Raw genomic sequence first — 22,813 nt, forward strand, 5'->3', positions numbered from 1 at the left:
ATCTACCTTATTTCTAGAATGCCTGGCAGTGAGAGGAAATGGAAATAAGAGGAGGAAGGAAGACAAAAATATTAAGCTAAAGCATGATGTTGACTTTTTGTGGTAAATTGTGAATAAGTAAATATGGGATGGAAAAGGAAACAAAATTCCTAATCTAAACAAAAGTTATTTTGAATTGATGTTCAGAACATGGAGCTTCCAGCTTTGCAATAGGAGAATCAGGAAAAGGAAGCCTAATTCACGTTTAATTCAATATATAATAAAAACAATTTTCTGAGGTGTTACCCGCACTTCATCACCAGAAAATCCCTACTTTCTTTGGCATTGATAGTGAAAACAGAATTTTGTTCGTATAATTTTTTTCTCAATGTGTTTCACATATCTTACAGGAATTAATATTTTTTTTTTAATTCATTATTGTGAGCATTCATTATTTATTACTTTTGTTTCATTGTTTCTCTAACTGCAAGAAAGTCAAGCAGAGTACCATATTACATTAATAGAAATAAAAATTTTGACTGAATTTTTAAAGCTTTTAAATTAATTTAACAAGAACTTCAGCATTTAGAAACAAGACCTTCATTAGGCCTTCCAGCCAACTGAAAGCTCCACCTTTCCTAACAGAAGGATCTTGATAACTATCCTACTCTGTGCCATCTGAATATTGCCTTTGAGACCTTCCAGACCTGTACAGGGAAGATATAATTAAAATAAGAAAATCAAGTTCCAGTTTCATTCCTAAAATATTTTTGGGCTTGTATGACACGAAAAATCATGGACTATGTCTTAATGCCACTCGTGAGTAATAAGCTCTGTTGAGAAATCTTTGCATTGAACTGCAAGTTATGAATGAGATAAGGTGCGGTGTTTCATGTGCCTTAAATTGCTTAAGGATAAATTTAAGTTTGGTCCTACACATCAGTGTAGAGATCTTACACAATACAATATGAAGAAATGAGATCAGAATAGATCTGAGCAAACGTTTTTCTTTCTGATGTGCCAGTTAAAGTCACCGGGAAAAGAAAATTCTTAGTCCCTTGACTTTATGCATATCAATATTGTAGCTCTATAGTTGCATTATTTTGAATTTGTTATAATTTGGAGGTTGATTTTTATTATGTTTCCAAGTGTTATTAGTTGTAGAGCAGAGTTTGGATGCTCTGTACACAGTCCCTTTTCACTGCCAAAAGCGTAGCAAGATCAGTCTGTGTAACTATCATGTACAGGAAATTAGGTAGAGGGTTTTCTTAATTTGTGGGCTTGCATACAAATCTCCAATTTCTGGAACACAGACAGCACTACCCTCCCTCAGAGATGAAGATAAAAGCCTGTGAGTGATTCTGAGGTACTAAAATATGAGGAAGGCAAGGACCAGATAAGAATCCTGGTAGATAGGATAGACAGATATAAACACTACACCTGGATAATATTTTGAGCACTAATCTAATCAATAATCATATGGGCAAATGAAAATGCAAATGAAACAGAGATATAAATGTTCAGGAAGAAAGATTTCTGTAATACTTACCTGTATTGCATTGACTTCAAGTAGCCCTTAAGTGGAACTGACGGTATTACAAACACAATAAGCACTTCTAGACAAACTGGAATAACAATCACTTCAGGAGCCTGGAAGCATTCACAATTCTGCTGTTGTCAACTCTTTCAGTGGCTTTAATTTTCAATGGTAAGCACAACTCCTATATAGTGTTGTCAAAACTGCAATGAAGTTATGTCATTGAATATTAAAGTGCTGGCCTGCGGAATGCCAAACACACAGATTTGAATTTCATGCTCTCTACTAAACATCAAGATAAATATGTCTAATTTCATAAAAGCCTCACCAGCCCAGAAAGGCTGACAATCAAGCCCAGTGTTACCACTTTGCCAGCTGAAATAAGGGTTTGTACTGCAAAATAAGCTCTTCCCAGGATGTCAGAGGAGGGGAGAAGCAGCATGGGGTTAGGACTCATGGATGCAGAATGAGATCAAAACCTTAAGAAGCTGGAGTACTAAGAATAAAATACATCACTAATGGAAAATGCACATTTGTGTATGTAAATGTTTTCCATGTGCTGTTCAAAGAGTTAGGTGCCAATTTAAGAAGTACATACAGAAGCTGGGATATTTAACCCATAAGATAAAGCTTTCATCTGCTGTGGACTTTTCACAATTCCTACCTTGAGTTGCGAGCAACAGCAGTGACTTGTTTGATAGCAGGAGCAATACACTTTTAAACCTTACCAAAATCCCGAGGTCTACTGTCTTCCTTGTACTCTCTCCCAATGCTACTTTATGCTCAAAGATATACTTTGTCTCTTCCTGTCTTTCCACATCTTCATGAGACTAGAGATGATGGATGGAAATCTTTTGAGAGCCTGTTTCTCTCTGTTGAATCTACCTATGTCTGATGTGTGCTTTCCTCTTTGGGAAAGATTTTGTTCTTTGTGACAGATTACAAACATCAGTGAAGGGCTGTGACCACTGGAAAGACTTGAGAAGCCACGTGAAAATGAACTTCACGGTAATCTCTCAGCTACCAGGGTAGTTTTCTTCTGTAATTTTTTCTACATAGGATGGCTTTGACCTTGAAAGTATTTCTTCTATTGGATGAAATGCATCTATTCAAGGAATGAATGTCCAAATCTTACCAACTATACGCGAATGCTCAAAATAGTCTGGACACTGAGATGCTGGACAGAATGAGCTCCACAATGAAGTATTCCTGGCAAACAGCAAAACAGAAGAAATTAATTGCTTAGTCTTATTTGGTCTACAGTTTATAGATAGCACTATCTAAAGAAGTCTTCACTGCGGTGGGTTTGCACTCTGTGACCTCTCCAGCCTGAGACTGACTAAAATCCACCAAACTCCTAGGTATCTCAAAGCTCTGAAAATTAAAAAACATTAATTACCCTGCTTGTAGTTTTATTGCTTAACAAATAATCAACAATTATAATAATTAATGGATTTTTTTGTTGTTCCATAAGGCAACAAAAGCACTTTAGAAACACCACATTTCTCCTAAAGTTACATGGGATTCAAGATATTTCGCTCTGATTATTTTATTTCCTTGGGGGGGCATGTCTACGCTCACAGAAATCTTTTGAATGCTCTGGTTTTAGCCTTTGAGTTCTTGCATTATTAATAATAGTAATTATTGCAATTATTTATTATTAGATGAAGGATGAGAGAGTTTCTAGCAATTCGCAAAGCACAGAATAAGATATAAGCCTTATTCTGCAGGGGTGGTGGTTGAACTTTCAGACCCCTGTGTAGTGAGAAGCCCCCAACAGAGAGGGATTTTAGTTTGGAAGATGAGCTGCTAAATGGACACAGAAAATAAATAAATATATAAATAAAAAATTCTTACTCCAAATGTCACACCAGAGGGCCTGATAAAAAATTATAATAGTTGGTATAATAATCCAGAATACAGATCAGTACCTTCAGAGGAAAATTGACATCTTATAATTTCATTAAGTATACTTCAATTTTTCATAGGAGGTGTCACCTCTCTACTGGCTTGGATAGAGAAGTGATTGGTCACAAATATGCAGGTGTACTGAATGAATAACCACAGCTCATAGTGTGCACTGTTATGTAAAGTTTATGAGCTAGAGTGAAGATAAGAGGAGGATGTTATACCTGCAGATGCCAAATCAGACTTCACAATCCAGCAGGAGATGGAGTTCAGATGCCAAACAGATTAGCACGATGACCCAAGATGACAAAAGGTCATATCATAGTCTAACTGATGCAACAAACCATAATAGTCAAAAAGAAAACTTCACATCTTAGATTTGCAAGAAACTCTTTTGCTGATATGTACTATAATAAAAACTCAGAAATGGAGGATGAGACCTTGAGAAAATGGTCTTCAGGGAGCGTGTTCTCTGGAAGGCTGTCAGATTATATCTCCTGAATTTTTTCCAAGAAATAGAGACGGATACCTGTTCCTTTTCCTGCAACATAAAAGTGGACATCTGTAAGTCATCTATGTGGTGAAACAAGAGCTTAAATAGATCTAGACATATTTGTAAGTTTTTAGATTTATTTTTCTAATTATCACTTCTAATTGTTAAGTAGGGATCTGTTCAAAACTATATAACCCTAATTAGGTAATTTAGAAGAAAATATATTGGTCTTTACAAAGAACTGGAAAAAGCAGAAAGAATCATGGAATTGTAGAACAGTTGGGTTGGAAGGGACCCTTGAAGGTCATCTAGTCTAAACAGTGCAATGAGGTACCTGATATGGAACAAATATTCTATATTCATCTTGATCTAAAGCTGGCGAAACAAAAAATACTATGTGGAAACTACAGAACCCATGTAGTACACATAAGCAAAGCATGTGAGGAGACCAGACAGGGAGCATAGACAAAATTGTGTCTGTAACTATGACAGTGACATCACTGACTTACAGAAGTATTTAAGTATTATTACTCTCTTCAAAAGATGAGCATGATTCCCCTGTGATTTTCTTTCTGACACACACCTTCCTAACCAAATGCACAGAAAGTAATTTTTATATCTGAAACATATTCTGTGATATAAAGAACAACATATGTACAATTGGAAACGGATCCAATCTAAAAGGCTGCTTGTGAACAACATTTGACTCAGGAACATCTTGTGTTGGTTTTTTTTTCTATTGTTTGTTTGTTTGTTTGTTTTTGTTTCGTTTTGTTTTGTATTTTAAAATTAAATCAATGCAGAGACAGAGGTTTTTTCATGGTTTTTTTTTGGTTTGTTTTTTTTTTTTTTTGTTCATTGGATCTATCCTCTCTCCTTTGTATGCTTAAGGAGGAGTCCTACTCTCCATTCCAAATAACTTAATGCCAGCAGAGTGTGTATTAGATGCAATCACAGAAAAACAGCATTGCAAAGGGTCTTAAGAGGGTATGTAATCCATGTAGTTCTTTCCCCAAGGCAGGATCAAGTACTTAAGCCATTTGCAAGAGAAGATTGTCTATCTCATGTTCTAAGTAATGACCAGTGGTGTATTGCAAGCCATGTACTTACATATATTACACTAGAATTTGGAGAGTAAAGGTCAGCTTAAAGTCTCACTTGCTGACACTGCGCAAACTCATAGAAGCAATTCCAATTCCAAGCAGCTTTCAATCTCAGTAGACAAATCAACCAAGAGAAACATAAATAGTATGTAAATGTGCTTATTTTATAGGGAATTTCTATTTTTTTTTAGCATTAGCCTAATCCATCTTTTCTTAAGGTTGATGGTAAACCTCCAGCTGACCACAACTGAAATTAACAAAATTACACAGATAATATGCAGAAAAGACAAGAAATCAATATGGGACTACTGTATTACCTATATCACTTATATCTCAAGATAGTGACAAAGACATCTATACCTAACATAAAATTTTTGTCTCACTGCACATTCATAAAAGAAAATGACACTTTTAAAAATGAATAATAATAATAATAAAAGTCTTAGCACATGATGGAGTTTTCCCAACACAGCATGCAGCTGTGGAGCTCAACAAGATTATCCACATTCCTTGAGCAATAGTTTGTGTTTTGACATTGACTAACTCATCCAAGCTCAGGGCATAAGCACTCAGACAATCTCCATCACCAGTTTCCTATTAGAAATCTTGATCTCTGCTGAAACAAGCTCAATTCCCTTCATTATTTCCCAGCTGACAGACGGCTTGAGAGGAAGGATATTACAAGTGTCACTCTCTTTGCCTCTGGACAGGCCATGGATGACACAAGAAGGAGAGAAACAAACAAATAAAAAATATCTCTGTATATATGGCAACTTTTTAATGTGTTTGTTGTACCGCTATACTTCATTTGTTCTCCCAAAACTAGTTTACTAAGATTATAGTTTTGAAAATCCTTCAGAAAAAGTGTTCTCTTTCTTCTTTTTCTCTGACTTTTTGTTAGATATTTATTATTTCTCTGAAAGAAGGAGCTGGCAATTTATCTTCAAGAGCTACTTTGTTATTAGAAGGTGTTATACATCTCTTCAAATTAGTCATTGCATAAAATCTAAGAAACAATTTTGAGAAGGGTGTTTTTCTCTTACTAAACAAGACTAAGAACAATAAGGTTAATCTTAATGTAGACTTTTCCATAAACATCTTCAGAAAGACCATTTTGTTTATACTAATACTTGCATTATTTTGGCAATGGGAGGTCAAGATTAAGGTTTGAAAGTTAATGAAAGTTGTCATATCTCCATTAACTGCAGTAGAAGTATGGTGTTTTGTACTAAGAGTTAGTCATAAACCTAGTGAAAGACAGTCTCTGACCTGAACAGAAAATAGGCAGCATTAAAAAAAGCATGAAGAGAAAAAAGTATGTTTTATAGTCAACATGCTCAGTGCTTGTCACTTAAGAATACGAGCTGGTTCTGAACATACGTGCAAACATTTCTTCATTCTGTGCTCTTGCTCCTGTTTGTGAGTAAATCCCACAGCATTCTGTGTGGAAGTGCTCCAGAACTCTTCTTAGTCAATCACATAAGAAGACTCTGTAGCTATGCCAATGCAAACAAATCAAATATTTATTGGTCTATTCCTTGATACTGAGTAAAATGTCATGAAATGACCCTCATCCATACTACAGCTCTTTCTTAGCTTTTAAAACTAGTTTTTAACTGCCTGTTAAGAATGATCCCAAACTCATACTGGATGCTCAAACGATGCCAAGGAATAGTTTTGGAGATTGATAATTGTTGTAAGTTAAAACCACATGATGAATTGTTCTAACAATTTTGTAGTATTGGTAATCATATTCTGATGCACATAAATGTTCTCAGATAGTATTTTATTCATTAACATAGGCATTTCCTATCTGTCATCCCAGGGGAGTTGTGTTATGGCCAGTGAAAGAGCATTAGCACACAGGTGAGTTTTATTAAATGCATATGAGGAAAACCATCTGAGAAGAAAGATAATGAAAGATTGTTAGTGTGGGGTGTGACTAAAGTAGTTTTCTCCAAAGAGTATCTATAGCCTCCAGAATACAAAAACATTAGTAAGGAGCACATTAAAAATTAAAACACTTTCCCTTAGCTGTTGACGTTCACCATTTTGATTAAAGTTTTCATCAAAAAAATAATCTTTTTTGAATATAGTCAAACCCTTTCTAAGAATAGAGAACAGAATCGTAACATCAACATTTTAGCGTTAAAAGAAGGAGGAGAAAAACAAAATACAGAATCACTAATAAGAGAATTGATGCAAAATAAAATAAGACAAGGAAAATAAAAGGAGGATGGGTGTAATGTCTCAAGAAATCTAGTAATGACCTGCTAGAGGATGGAGGAGAAGGAGGTGTGTTTTGCTTTATTGAGTATTTCTGTACAGTACAGTAAAAGAAAATTCCACCATCTGTCATCTTCAAGAAATTGGCATGCTATGACATTAGACAGGTTTGTTCATACTTCCAATCTGCTGCTTGTTCATTTCTGCTGAAAATTTTTGTTCTCCGCTTCACCCACATAGTTTTTATTTTTATCATTATTATTATTATTTGGAAGTTGGATCATGTTCCACTATTTTTCTGTATCTTGAAATATTTCAAGCTAAAATAAAATGAAATAATAATAAAAGAACCATCTACCAAAAAATCCTAAACTGTCTCCATTACCCAGCTTGTCCTTTCTTCTTGATTTTACCAGGTGTCATTTAGGTTTACTTTTTAAGGTGATTAGGCTTTCCCTCCACATTATTTGGGATACAATATTAAATGAAATGTGTCCCAATGAACATTGATATAACATTAATTTTTGCCTACAATAAAATCCATAAAGCAATATATCTGAAATTTATGTAAGAAAGTTATATCTCTTGTTAGGGAAAGTGTATTTCTTCAGCCTATAATAAGAAAATGTTTCTGTCTGGAGCTATGATTGCAAATCTTAAAAACAGAAGTCCCTTCCTATATGTAGCAGAAAGCCATAGATGTGGGATTTACTTAACTCAGTTGGCCCACCTGAATGATATGCAGATAAAAATTCTCAGATAATCACTCAAACTGTACAGTACATCTCAGGATATACTTGCCTCCATTACATAGTCCAAAGGGAGGACACTAAGAAAAAAAGACCTTATACTTTCTCATTGATAACAACGTGGAATTAAACAACCATTTTAGGGTAGAAGTCCACCTTTTAGATTGTAAATGTTAGAGTAGATAAGTATATTTTTAATTAATATCAGAAGTGCCAGGTTCCTAAATCTGATTGGCCAGGGACTGGGGAAGGAAAAGCTTGGATATTGTGGCCTCGTGTTCCAAGGTTTAGAATTAATTTCCTTGATTTCCTTCAAACAACACAACAGATCCTGAATAGAAAAAGAGACCTTAAATATGACCACACACACACACACAAAAAGAGTTTTTAATTCCTGCAACTTCACAAAATTTTCTTAGAATTCATATCCTGCTTGATATTCTAGATTTCCCATGATTGATATGTTCTCTTATTTCATTTACAATTTAACTAAAAAGCAAACTTTAAGAACGTGCACATGGTTTTTAAGAGAAGTTTCAGAAAAGGTCTGTAGCTCCAAGGTGGACCAAGTTATTTTGTAGAAAAATCATACAGGTATAAAAAAGATACAAATTCTGAATTGCTGAATTAATCAGCCCCATACGATACATAAAGATATTTGAAGTAGGTTACTGAAAGAAAATTCCCTTGGTATTTCAACAAAATAGCTTTGCAATATTATTAAATTTATTTAAGGATGAGATTTCTTATTGGGATAGTTACATGAATTTTGGTGAATTGAGATAATTATAATTATATAATTAAATGAGGATCTAATTTTTCGGGGGGATTAGGGAATATTTTGTGTGGTTTTCTTTTAAACTGAGGGGAAATGATGAGGATTTGGGATTACTGAGGAGGGCAAAGAAAAGATAGAAGAGGATTCATTAGGCTGAAGCAGCAGATAAACCTATAGGGAAAAAGTCAAGACACAAAATATTGCGAGATATTGAGAGTGGTGATGACTCATGGGAGTTACACTAGACTTGCAGCAGTGAGTCTCATAGCACAATTTGGACCACAGCCTGGAAAAGAGTCCTTTTGCTGTCTGTCAATGTTCAAATGAATATTCTTCAAACTTAAAACTCTTTTTTGTAGTGTTTTTCCATCTGGAGATCGGTAATATCAAGGTGTAAGAGAGATCAAAATTTGGCCAGGTAGTTTATAATTTGAGAGAAAGTGTTTCTAGCCTGGAGACACATGCTATGTGATCAATAAATAAGAATATTTACATCTGTGGAAAGAATCACCTTGGAAATTAAGATACAAATTGACACATTTCTTAAAAGTCAACTTTAACAGATCAATTATACCAGTATTAAGATTGAATGTAGGTTTTTTTTCAGGGGTTGGAGAGGGGTAAAACAGTTAGTGGCATTTGTGGAATTTCCAGGAGAAATAAGCAGAGTCTAGAAATTCCATCCAGTGAAAATTAATACAAGAAAAGAAGGGAAACGAACAGAAAACACAGATTAAGAAAATACAAGGGCAAACTCCTTGATTTGCCATAATCTCCCCTGCAAATAATCTATCTCTAGATCTTCTACATGACACAGTTCATTTGACCAACCAGTGAAAGTACATATATTCTGCCCACTGCCTCTGGAAAACTTTGGTTATCTCAAATGGCCTGATCCTTAAGTCATGGTGTGACCTTCAGCTATATTGTCTTTCAGTTCTTAGCAAGGGAAGAAATTGAGACAGGCCACCTTCTCTCAAGGTACTTCTTAACCTCATCCTTTTTTCCATCCCTTACCTCTAAATGAGAAAAAAACCAATGAAGACAAGAAATAGAAGAGAAAAAAATAACAGAACAACTTTGGCCCTGGCAACCTCCCTAGGGGAAGTTTCTTGGCTCCAGATTGTGGTATTGAGCTTGATATTGAGCTCATGAGAAGAGTAAACCAATGAAGAGGTACTTCTGCACCCTCTGGAGGCTCCACATAAATGGTCTCATTTGTGATTTGCCGCTGATGTTCAGAGAAGGTAAAGAAACTAAATTATTCATCAAGGCAGGGGAGGAGAAAAAGGTGAAGGGAAAAATCCTTCTTTGTCCATTCACAGAGAGAGAAGCATGGGTTGGCACATACCAGGAGACAACTGCCATACTTTCTGCCAGTATCATTTTTGTCATCAAAAAACATTATTATTCTGACTGTGACAATATTCAGTTGTCCCTTTATTGCCTTCTCATTTGCGTCTGGCTATCCAGTCATTAACCATCAAACTTCACTATCATGAGCCACTACCATGCATAGTTTTGGTTCACTATGGGCAAAGGTAACAAATATATTTGATTGCATCTTATTTTCTTGGTGTCCTGGAGAGGGGAAAAACAAACATTTAGTCTATTTAATTTTACTGATCACCATCGGGAGTACTGGATGGGTAATTTTTTGTCATTACCCTGTCCCTATCTCATATAGTTTCATTTACTGCCTTTTTAAACAAATGATGACTCCAAATCTATTTGTCACACAATAGCTCTGAAACATGCCAAACAATAACTATTACTATTCTTGGCTTGTTTGATTCAAATGGCATTTGCAGACATTATTCCTTCCCTCACCTTCATATGACTTGAATAGAAACCTTTAAATAAATAAAACAAAACCCAGAGCATACCTCAAAAACAATAAACTGACATCCAAGCCCTGGAAAATAATCACAAAAACAGTGGCTGTTACTGTTGTAAGTGGGGAAATCCAATTATGAGATGTCAATATTGTTCTCCTTTCGATTGCTTCAAAAAGATTCATATGTGTATAATTTTTAGGTTGATTTCATTGGCTTTGTCAAGCAGAATCAGAAATTATGTAGCTGAAAAGGGACTTAACCCCCCAAATTCTTCTTTTACTTAAACATGCAAAGACACGCACACACATACAAACACACACACGCACACACACACAGAGTGATCGATATCAATTTTCAAATGTACTATTGATTTCAGTAGCCCTTAATTTCAAGACAAACAATAGTTTCTTTTGTAATTTCCATGCTGCTGATATAACTGCCATCATTGCTGACCTATATGTTGTCAAATAATATTGATTCGGTATGAAATGAAGCAAGAAGGGCCTGGCAGCAAGATGTGTGATGAGAAGGGAGAAGAATACGGGTCCCTTCCTGCTAACTAAAGAAATAAATATAAGGGTTGCAACAACTGCATAGATCAAGTAGCTGAGACAGCTGGGTCCTTCTTTGGATTTTGGCCCTCTTGGAAAACTTGGCATCCCTCACAGTCTATTTTCTCTTCCTGTGTCTCAGTTCCTCCCTCTCCCATAGTGATTTCTCCTGTCTGTTCAGGCTGTAAACTCACGCAAGGGGATTTTCAGCTCGTATTCATTATATGCACATCTCTGTTATGCCAGAGGAGAAGGATGTTTTTATGACTAAACCATTGGGAACTCAGCAGCTTGAAGTTTTCTCTCTGCTTTACCAGTGACTGATGAATCCAGAAGCATGTTTCCAGACAATTCTGCATGGTCCCTTCACATAACCTTCATTATCCAAAGTGGGGCTACGAACTTTTTGTCTGCCTTTTCTGTTAAATCCTACAGTTTTTATGATAAGAAGTGGTGATTCATACTTTTTGTGGGGCCCTATACTTTAGCCTACAGGGTCTTCTGGTCTACAGAGATGTTTCTGGAAGTGCTGCAGCTGTGGCAAGTGCCATAAGTTTAGGTGCACAGCCTGTAAACCAGGAGGGCTGCTACAGGATTGCATTTCAGAACTCATTTTGCAGACTCGAGTATTCACCAGGTTTGTCAGATCCTTAGGTTTACTTTGCAGGATTCTATCAAGTATCTCGTGCTCTCTAAATCAATATTAAATTCAAAGTATCCTCATAATCATGTCTAAACTTGGAGTTATGGATATTTGAAAGCAGCCTCTGGCTCTCACACAGAAAGGAGTATATTCATTCACTTGTCTGGACCACATGCTGACTGGTGTAATTATATTTTACCAGCTCAGATTTCTCCTCAGTATCTGCTGGCTTTGATATCATTCTTAACTTCTCATCCTGAGCTGCTTTGTAGTGTTGCTTTGTGTTTTAAACCATCTGAACCAGCCGTGTATCTGCAGTGCCGGTACCACAGCTGACTCATGCGTTAACATCCATACCTCAGCCCGATTAATCTTCCTCTGAGGAAACTGCATGAATAAGATCTTATGACTACATGTTACCCAGAACCTTTCATCCTAAAGCATTTTCAGATGTCTTGCTAGGCCATATATATACATGTACATACTTGTATACACGCTTATGTGTACACACACATAGTGAGGGAGAGAAGAAAGTACAGTAATGGAGTGTTTGGATCCAAATGTGGGTCAAAACTACAAGAGATCCAGCTTCAGGATATTCTGATACACTGTGCACTTATTTGTACTAACAGTTCACTTAAATGATTCAGGAGAATTTAGATGCAATATACCAGGTTAATCTATAGCATATACGAGCCTATGGGTAAAATCCTAGGCCCTTTTGGAATCAACTTAGACATTCCCAAAGGACTGAAAATTTCTTCGTGTATAAGAATCATTCCCTTTGGCATTACAGTGCACCCCTCACTGGAGTGGGAAGCAGCTGCAAAGCTTTAATGAATGAAAAAGAATATAATATCCAGCTAAAACTAGAGTGGGAATTATAAGTAGGCAAATCAACCAGCAGTTACTCAAATTTAAATCTATTGAGGATGCTGGGGTTAATGACTAGTTTATGCACTACATTTCCTAACTTTAATATTATTTTAATATTGTTGTATTTTATTTTAATTACATTCAATCTTAGTTTTTCTGCTACTTTATAGAGGAAGCACATTTGTGCTCACTAGCTTGGAAAAAAAGCAAGAAGTAAGTGTCAAACTTACGCAACCACATGGGATCTAAAGCTTGGTTTAATTCTAGTTAAGACAGATCTAAATTAAAACCGCTTTTCTTTCCCTGTGGAATCCTTACTTAAAGATGACAGTTCCCTAAGTGTGTGTATTTGTGCGACTGAATGTGTTACTGATGGATGATGAACAGACTCTAAGAGAGAAGTAGATAAAAGGAACAGGTAAATATAATGGATTATTTCAGACACTATGTTTTGTTTCAGTTTCCCACACTTTTGAAATGCATCTGCCCTTCTATTCAGTGTGTTGATACCTTTTACTTTTCAGTCTGCTTTGGAGGATATCAAAGTATCAGAATCACACCAGATATGGAGAATGGTGGTATACATGGAAGGAATCCATTGCAGAAGTAACTGGTCAGAAGAAGTCTTTAAACTCTGTATTCTGGTGTATGAAAAAGGAAAACTTACATAGTTTTAAAAAAAAATCGCTACTATATTCTCCAAGGATTTACTTATTTAGTGACAAAGAAAGTCCAAAGTATTCTGGAACCCACAGAGGTAAAAATTTCAAAATTAAATCTTGGTTTCCAACTGAAAAAAAAAAAATGTTCAGTTTTTGTTACATTTCTAGAAATCTGTGCTGGCAAGACCAAAATGGTTAAATAAATAAAGGAAAACTAAAACAGATATGAATGCAACTCTGTGCATGAGGTTGTTCAGGTCTATAGAAATAACTGACAGCTTGGGAAAGAAAATTCTATGGACAAATTCATTTTCCCCCACCCTTTAACTTCATCTGGTCGATGAATGGCATTCCTTCACAGTTTTATCAATAGAATGTAATTCTGGCCAGATCAGTCTGTCAACAAGGAGCAACATCAAATCATTTTGTCCATATAAATAAATCACTTGCTGTTTATTATTTCTTTTCTTTGTTTGTGGATGAAATGGAGCGATTAAAATGTGTTCTGTAGCCCAACATAAGAATAGGGAAGATGCTTCATTGTAGACAGAGCACAAAGTACAGGCAAAATTGCCATAATACATAGAAGTACAGAATGCAAAAGATGAAATGAGGTGAATTAAAAGGACTTCTGACCATCCAGTGTCTGATTTGCAGGCTGTATCTTTGGTGAAAGTGAAGTTTTGAGGTTGAGGTGTGGAACTCTTCTTTATAAACACAGTAAACACATAAAACAGTAATAATTATTGTATTGAAGGTCTTGAAAGGCTGTTGTCATTACTAACTAATATGTAAGAAAGTTGGGGATGTATGATTCAGTGGACATTCTTAGTTAGATGTTGTCTGCTCTTCATCAATATGTTTTGAGTTTCTCTTCCCAGATGTTTCCAGTTTTCTTATGAAAATGTAAAAATGTTGTGGTATGTGTCTAGGGATTGACTAACTATATTTTCTGCAAGTTACTTCCTCAAGCGCATCATTAAAGGAGAACACTCCTTTATCCTATTCTGGTTTATTTCTTCCACTCACAAGTTGCTAATTCCTGCCCCCTTCCATCTGTTTTTCAATCACCTCTGGCTCCATCAAGGGAGCTACAGAGGTCAGAGCACCTCTGTAAGAACTGCCCAACTAGTTAACAGTATGAGCTCTGTGTCATAAAGCAGAGATACTGTAGAAGATTAGAATTTGAGATTAGAATTTGAGATTTTTCCAGCTGACATTGTTTCAAAACAGAATCTCCCACGTTTGGGGTGATCCAAGTGTGTATGCTTTGTTACACCCACAGGAACAACTTTGTCACGATTTATCATGACACAGGAAGAGAGAGATGAATGATGCTATCTTTATCTTTTACTAGGTCTCCAGAATTGAGTAGGATAATATGGTACAAACTATCTTACATCAAATAAGGACAGGAAAATTGGGGCCTGTTTTGCTAAATAATAAGCTATATGTCATCTCAAACCATCGTCCCACCACGTGTTCATCCTCCACCTCCTGCTCCGAACTTCTAGATTCATAAGATAAATTTCTTCCATGTCAAACGATAATGTAAAGATACTTGATATATTAGGGCAAAAAAGGAAATAGACCTAGTTATCTGTAACCAAGGTTATGCTCTGGTCTTTGGAGGATCCTTGCCCTCACACTAGGCGACTATAGGCTCTGGGACTCTTTAAAACTAATTCTAGCTTTCTGCAGGGCTCTAGGCCTTCAAAAATTACAATCACTGGAGTGATGAACACAGCAGGACATAGTTTTTACTGGAAAATGCAGCACACATTGGGGTCGCAGAGTATAATAAGTTTAAATGAATATGTGAAGAAAGATGAGTATTTGAGTTCATGTTCACAGAGAAGGACACATGTCAACTAATCAGACTTAAAGTTGCCCTTCACACAGAGTTAGACAAGTGTCTAACTCTGGGTTGGCAGAGTAATTGCCGACTTCTATTTGGCATTCATAGCTGCAAATGTTTTTTCAAGTCTAGGCTAGTAGGTAACTGTAAGTTTACTGTCACCTCAGTAGCTGGATCACAGTTCAGCTTCCCTGTGTGTTTATCATGATTTAAATTCAGACCTCCTCAGCTCTGGATGGCTGCATTAGCTTCCAGACAATACATTGTTTCATGAATGGAAATGTTATAGTTATGCCCAGAATTTCTTGGAGGTGTTCGTAAATGAGCTGAGAAAGTCCAATGATCTGAGAAAGCTTTAGGACAGTCTTTTCATTTTAGCTAGCTTAGAAAAGAATATATATTAATTAAATTCCCTAGATAAAGGGTAGTCTTATTGCCCTTTTTGCCACCTGCTTAGCCTCTTGAATATTACAAAAAATATCTGTACAAAACGAAGCAGTTTCTAGTAGAGGACTGGTGCTCAGCCCTTTTCACAACACCCAAAGCCATGTGGTTGGGCTATAGTCCTAGGAGACAGGCATGGGATGGGTTCTTAACTTATGGGCCTAAGTGCGGTGTGACAGTGAGTTTGGACTCAGGTGACTCAAGTGATAACTGGGCAAAGGCTGACCACAAACTCCTTTCATTAATCTAACTCTACATCAAGCAGCTGACCGTTGAGCTCTGGAGGCTCTTAGACTGAACCACCTGCTTCTTAGACAAAAGCAAATATATCAGTTGCCTGCAACCTGGTTGCTTATCTGGAAGAGAGCCAGAATGGGATGGGAGAAGAGCAAATGGTCCAGGCACTAAGTCAGGCAGGGCATCTTTCATTCTGGCTAGACTGAATATCTGTACTCCCAGGGAGGAGGCCCTAGGGAAAGATAATGCTTCCCTGTACCCCAGTCTTCCTGTCTCTAGATTTTTGAGCTACATATCTTCCTCTCATTTACCACACTTCCCCATGTTTCTTGGCAGGTTTAGTCCATGAGAAAACAAACTGTAAATGCCTGAGAGTTTGTTCATTTCCGTTGTTTTGTTTTGTTTTGTTGTTGCTTTTCTTCTTTGAGTCCCCAAAGAAACATCAAAGTACAAAGGAAAGAAAGCAATACTGAGAATAAGAGTAAAAGCCAAACAAAAAGATGGAGGGGAAAAAAAAAAAGAATGAAAGAAGCTAGCGATGGCCCCAGGGAACTTCCTTCAAGGGGGTTAGACTTCCTTCAGAGAAAGTTTAGATGTATGTTTATTTGTTTGCATTTTCAAATTGGAGTTGTTTGTGCACATTCAGAGGACAAGAACAAAAGAAAGCAAATTTCAGAGGAGATGTTTAGTGCAGCAAGCTGCTGGCAGGGCCACCTGGCTACTGCAAGGAGCCCATTGCCTGCTGTGCTTACCTACTTAAATATTAACAATGAGGGGGAAGGCGGAAATGTATCAATTAAACATCAGGAGTGTCTGAGCAGGGAGATGAATTGTTTTCAGGACAGAGTGCAGGCAGTTGCATACCCTGACTTCTGTTTCTCACTACTTAACTCTTTGTATGTTAACCCATCCGAAGATGTCTTCCCTCCTCCGTCCATCTTTTCTTATGAAGACATGATTGCAATACATAAAAGGGACAGCATTCATTTTCCAGCAGTGAGAAACAGAGATTCAATATCAGTCCAGAAGTGAACTTGAGTTGTCTGCAGGTCTGGGCCATAGATGGCACCTTTCTTCTACAGAGCCTTCACTCAAGCTGTCAGGTGTCTTCCACAAAGTAGAAGAGAGACATGTAAAATAAATCTTAGTGGATGCCAATTAAACAATTCGACAGTAGCTGAGAATCCTATTTTTCCGTGTGGCAATGGAAACCCTTGGAAAAGGAAACACATGCCAAAGCAAGGAAGTAAACTCCAATCAATCTGAACCAGAAGACATATCCAAAATTATTAACTATTCTGGTTACACAGCTTAGATGTCACATTAGATAATACATAGATAAATCTGTCATCAGTTAAGACGAAGAGTTTAGATATCTGTACTCCTCCAGTACATTCATATCATTAAACCTGCATATGGGATGTTACTCAAAATTGTGGCACATTTGGTGAGAAGGCTTAAGAAGAGATCATTTGGAAAGTCTAAAGCAAAGGAAGTTCATACCTGGTGATCTAGGTGGCTGATGGCTTGCAGTCATGTGCAGTTCCACTCAGACGGTGGAAAACACCTACACGGATTCACCCACAAGCATGAGTCATTATTGCAGATGGTCTTAATTTCCAAATTTCCTTTCAGTTCCCATACTGTCCTGTTTTTGGTTTGATTTTCGAGAGATTTAAACTAGAATGTTTCTATCTTTTCAGCTGGGCCATTTAAAATAGTTGCTCATAGTTCAAATCTGCAGATAATTTACTTTTCCAGTATTTCTAAGAACTAATTACCTGTGTGTATAAAATTATGAAATTTCATTATATTTTCTTTAAAAACCTCACCATGCATTTCATTATATTACCCAATTACTGCTGTGCTTGTACAGTATTATGTTACTGCCCGATCACAGGCAGTACATTGTACAGATGTGGTACTTTGATTAAACAAATGCAACTAGTCATACAGAGCAATGTTCATTTGGAATAGCATTCTCAAGTACTGGCCATTGATCCTGACTTTGTTTTAATCAGTGAAGGGTGAATTCAAAGCTTAGTTTTGCAGAAAGATTAGTTTTTCAGTTTCCACAAACTTTTCAGCAACAGTGGTTGCTTGGGTTTTCTTCAAAGCTGGATAAAAAGATTTTTGCTCCAAGTTAAAACCTAAAAAAAATGTATTTAAGATTATCTTTATTATTTTTGTATTTGCAAAGGTGTAAGGATGAATGAAAACGTGAAGCAAAGACATCTGAACAGAGAAGACAAAAAACAATTGGAAAAGAGAAAGAGGAGAATAATGACAAAATAAGCTAGCCAGAATCCTCACTGAGTCAGTTACACAGGAGATGGACTACAGTTCTCCAAAAATCTAGCGTAGAGTTCCATCCTTTTGACCAAGCTAAATGCTTAAGTAATCACATAGGAACAGCTCATCAGCTGGGGAAAAAGAATACTGTTGACTTTCAACAAGATTCTCTGTTTTAAAGTAGCTTAGAGATTGGACAATTCTATGTATTTGCAAGGAAGAAAATATTAGAAAATTTTTAAAGGGCTGATTAACATTGAACAGCACTACTTATTTGGTCCTTGCAGCAAGATATCTCGGTCTTGCAGCTAGCCTTCTGTTGAAGTAGAAATCCATGACTTCATATAAGGTTTCAGCTCATGTAATGTGTGATGTATTGATATTACATTTGTTAGTTGTTTAACAGAGCTTATCAAATCAGAATTTGGACAATTCCACTTCCAAGAACTTCAACCCACTTCTCTGAGGGCAATTCTGTGATAAGGTAGAAAAGCTCGTCTTCCTGAGCTGTTTGCCACAGCTCCCCACAAAGAAATTGTAGCAAAGATCTAAGCATGATGCAGCATTTCTAAAAGAAGAAACTTGCCACTACTCCAGTTGTGTTGGCAACTCCTCAGGCTGTGTGTGAGTGCCATCTGCTGACCCCTGCCATGGGAAAACAAAGCAAAACTCACTGGTCTCCTCACTGTTCCTTTGGATCTAAAATGCTTTCCAACAAAATGGAAGCAAAGCTGTTATGCTTCCCCATAACGTAGTACGTTCTGAGGTAGCTGCTTTGCCAGTTATTCCCACTTATTCTCTTCCCCTAAGAACCCACAACTGTATAATTGTGGACCCACTCTGTGCTGTTATTGCTTTTTAAAAATCTATTCCAACACCCAACCTCTACCTCCTGCCTTGACATGAGCCTGAAGATTTCTTTAGCTCCTATGAACACAATGTCTGCTAGAGTTTCCTGAAGATAGGGCACACTTTCCTACTATGCTCTCTTCTTATGTCATGTGGAAAAAATATCAACACAGTGGGACATCAAAATCTATGCATCTTTTAAATCTTTCTTATATAAGATATGAATCATGTTACAGTAATAAATGCATCAATCTGGAACTGAACTTCCAGCTCTGGATATCCAAGCTTTACCGTAGGTTGTTTGTGTGATACTGGACTTGTCACTGATCATCCAATAACTCTGTAAAAGGGGGATAAGCATATTTCCTCTGTTTGCCTGACCTGGGTAAATTGTGATCTTCTCAGGGCAGGCACTATTTCTTTTGATGTGTTGCTACAAAACCTACCATGGCATTTTCCCTCTGGCATTGTGAGGACAATGTAACTGTAGCACATACAGAAATATGGCAACATTAATTTAAAACGCTCTTAAGGGCTCACAAAATGCCATCTTTGGATTTTCTCCTTTTTTGGGGGATGGGGAAGTCTTCTTCACGGGGGAAATTTCACTTAGAAAGAACAATACAGACTAAATTAAATTGTGAGTCTTTTGGGAGAGATTCAAATATTTCAAGTAACTGTATTGATATCAATAGGCATGATCTATCTCCGGTGGTACAGGATTGGTAAATCAGGAAAAACAGAAAAATTGCTCGAACTTACAGAAGCAGTAACATCTGACCTTGTTCACAGTCTTCACTTATCAGAGAAAATATTCCTCATTCACATTACCTTAATTTTTGGATCACCCAGATTGTTCCCCAGAAAGCTTAGGGTCTAAAACAAGGCAAGGATTTGCCAGCTTTGTGCCACAGGCAGGGGTTAAAGTCCAGAGAACTGAAAGCACTTGTCCAAGACTACAAATACAGTCATGCTGCCAAGAATGGGAATTGAACCCAGACCTTCCCCGGATTACACTGCAAAGAGACACATACGTGCCCTGAGCCAGCAGTATTTACATCTGTTGGTCCTGTAATACCATGTGATTGTGTTTGTACAGAGCTGAGCCCAGGTGAATAGGCTGTGCTTCTTGGCTGGGCTTGAAGCTTCAGGCATACTGACACCTGACGTGTATTTATACAGGTTTCGACTGTCTCTGAACACATACAGCAAGAGCACTTCCCACAGCCCTCAGCATACAGTATCAGACCATCTCAACTCATAATCTTCGGCCACAAGAACAATATTTTAAGAATTTGCTTCTTTAATGTAGAAGAGAAAGTCAAATAATCCACTTATTCCTAAAAGCCACAGAACAAAGCGAGAAAGAAAGAAAAACTCTACCCTTCCCTCCCCCACTATCTCCAAACAGCATCAAATTCCCACCTCTGTAGGCTCCACATTTCCAGCTTTTAAATAAATAACAACAGCAAGGCCAACCTTTCTATCTCCCCTATGTAAGAGGAGAAACATTCTGGCTTTGCCACATGTCCTGTAATTATGGGTCGAACCCCTGTTCACAGGGGTATCGATCTGCTGCTAGCTGAGTCTAACTCATTAGGTATTCCTTCATTGTTTCCTATGCAAATTAAGTTAATGAGAATTAGGAACATAATGGAGCCCATTCACCGTTCTAGTTGTTGGAAAATGGGTTTGACTACCAATTTTCCATTACAGCTGTTTTGTAATTACTCTGGAGCACTCTGCATCCTAATGGAGATCCTGAGCTGATCTGACAGTCGGTTAGGTTTTTTTCCTCCCCCCCTCCCCTTCTCTCTCCCATCTTCTTCTTCTTCACAGAAAAACAATGTAAGATATTTTTTTTTTTGTTAAATATCTGGAGTTTGATTTTTCTGCAGTTAAAGATAGAGGATTTTTTCCTGGAATAACCTGCACTTCTTTTTTGCCCCGAAGTCTGACTTGGGGGTTGCTCTGGTTTTAATGCTGGGGTTAGTTTGCCCTGGGAAAAACAAAGAAAAACTAAACATAGGACATTGTGGATATTATTCTTTTTCACTCTGATTTCTCAAGGAAATGAGGCTTATCATGTCCAAAAAACACGTGCATTTCTGCCTATCTGTCTGTATCACTTTATAGACTGATTAGCTCATTTCAATCAAATTTATCCGAGGGTTGGAGGTGTCGAGGATATTAAATTACTGTAAGCTTCAGAGAAGAGGCATCTAAATAACAGAGAAACACTCTATGAACACGGCCATTAAAGGCAGGCTGCAGCATGAGCCCACTCTCATTAGACACAAAAGAAGCCATACAGAAGTACGTGATTTTGAACATCTCAGCCAGAGGCTCAGGGTCTGCACTTTCCCTGACACTGCACGATGTAGCCACAGAGCCAGTGAAAACCGGGCTTCATTAGCTCCGCTCATCACGGATTGAGCTGTTTTTAAGCCATTGAGCCTAAAAGTCTAAGAAGGTCAAGGCTTTAAGCCTTGGAAACTACTTTCAGCTATTTCTCTACAGAACAGATATTATTAATCATAGTAATTACAACAGTGCCTACGGGCCAATCAGGTATGGGTCTCCTCTGTGCTATGAGGCACTGAATAAACATCAAATAGTAGCTGGTTCTGGCTCTGGAGAGCTTCTTAGTCTTATCAGACTAAGCTGCACATGAGGATGGGGAGAGACTGGAAAATGTGGAGTAGGGTGTGGCAATGGTAGTTTGCCAGTCAAAGTTGTATCTCATCTGTTTTGAGGATGAGGGTAGATACCCTCAACTCAGGTCCTTCCTTTCATCACACAGGACAATAATACGCTGGAAACATTCTGCACTGTGGGTAGTGAAGTTCCTTTTACCTTTTGCTTCAGAAGAGGATGTCTATGGTCTTATCCTGGAATCAAGTGAATATAATTCTGGAGGATGATATAGCAAGGTACCTTCCTGTCATTCTTCCATGAAGAAATGGAAGCTACTATCACCAAAAATATTATTCCTATTAATGATAAATATAATTTATATGGCTTAAGATCATAAGAGACCTTGACATGGTCCCACACACTGTTGCACTCAGAAAAGTAGAGGTTGTTTCTTTTGCACAGTTCTTATGAATTGCTTTTTTGGGTTTCACCTGGAATCTAGGGCTCTCAGGGAGTTCAGTAAGGTAACTTGAAGGATTAAGAGCTGCTGATTCAGGGTCCACAGGCCACTTTTTAACAAAGAAGCCCAGATTTTTTTGAGTATTTATCATTCCTTAAGCCTTTTGAAAATCTGGACACATCCAATCCCATATGATTTCTTTCCTGACTCCAGTAAGAGCAAGACGTATACAAGAATTTTTTTGTACTAAAGAGAAAAATTCCCAACCTTTCTCAATGAAAGGAGGATGGGGCTGAGGGTTTAGAAAGCCCAATGGCTACATGGAAAAGAAGGCAATGGGAGTAGAGCTGGATACCTCTATGCAAGGCCAAATGCACACAAAATACATTATACCATTTGGATTACAAGGGTGGTTTAATTGAAATGCTCAAACCAAAAGGTCAAATTCATGTAAAATTTAAAGGCCATTTTTATTATTTGACATGGAACAAATTGTAACTCTATATTGCCTTTAGATGCAATTTTGTTCAATGAAATTAGATTAAGCTAAAATGAAACACACCCTTTAAAGTGTTAAGATGAAATATTAGAACTTATTATAGGTGGAAAGAGATTTTGATTTCTCTAATTCATACCAAGGAAAATATTTGGTGGAAAGTACAGTCACCTAGTTTACATTAATACAACTAAGAG

This window comes from Cuculus canorus, chromosome Z (assembly GCF_017976375.1).
Source record: "Cuculus canorus isolate bCucCan1 chromosome Z, bCucCan1.pri, whole genome shotgun sequence".
Lineage (NCBI taxonomy): Eukaryota > Metazoa > Chordata > Aves > Cuculiformes > Cuculidae > Cuculus > Cuculus canorus.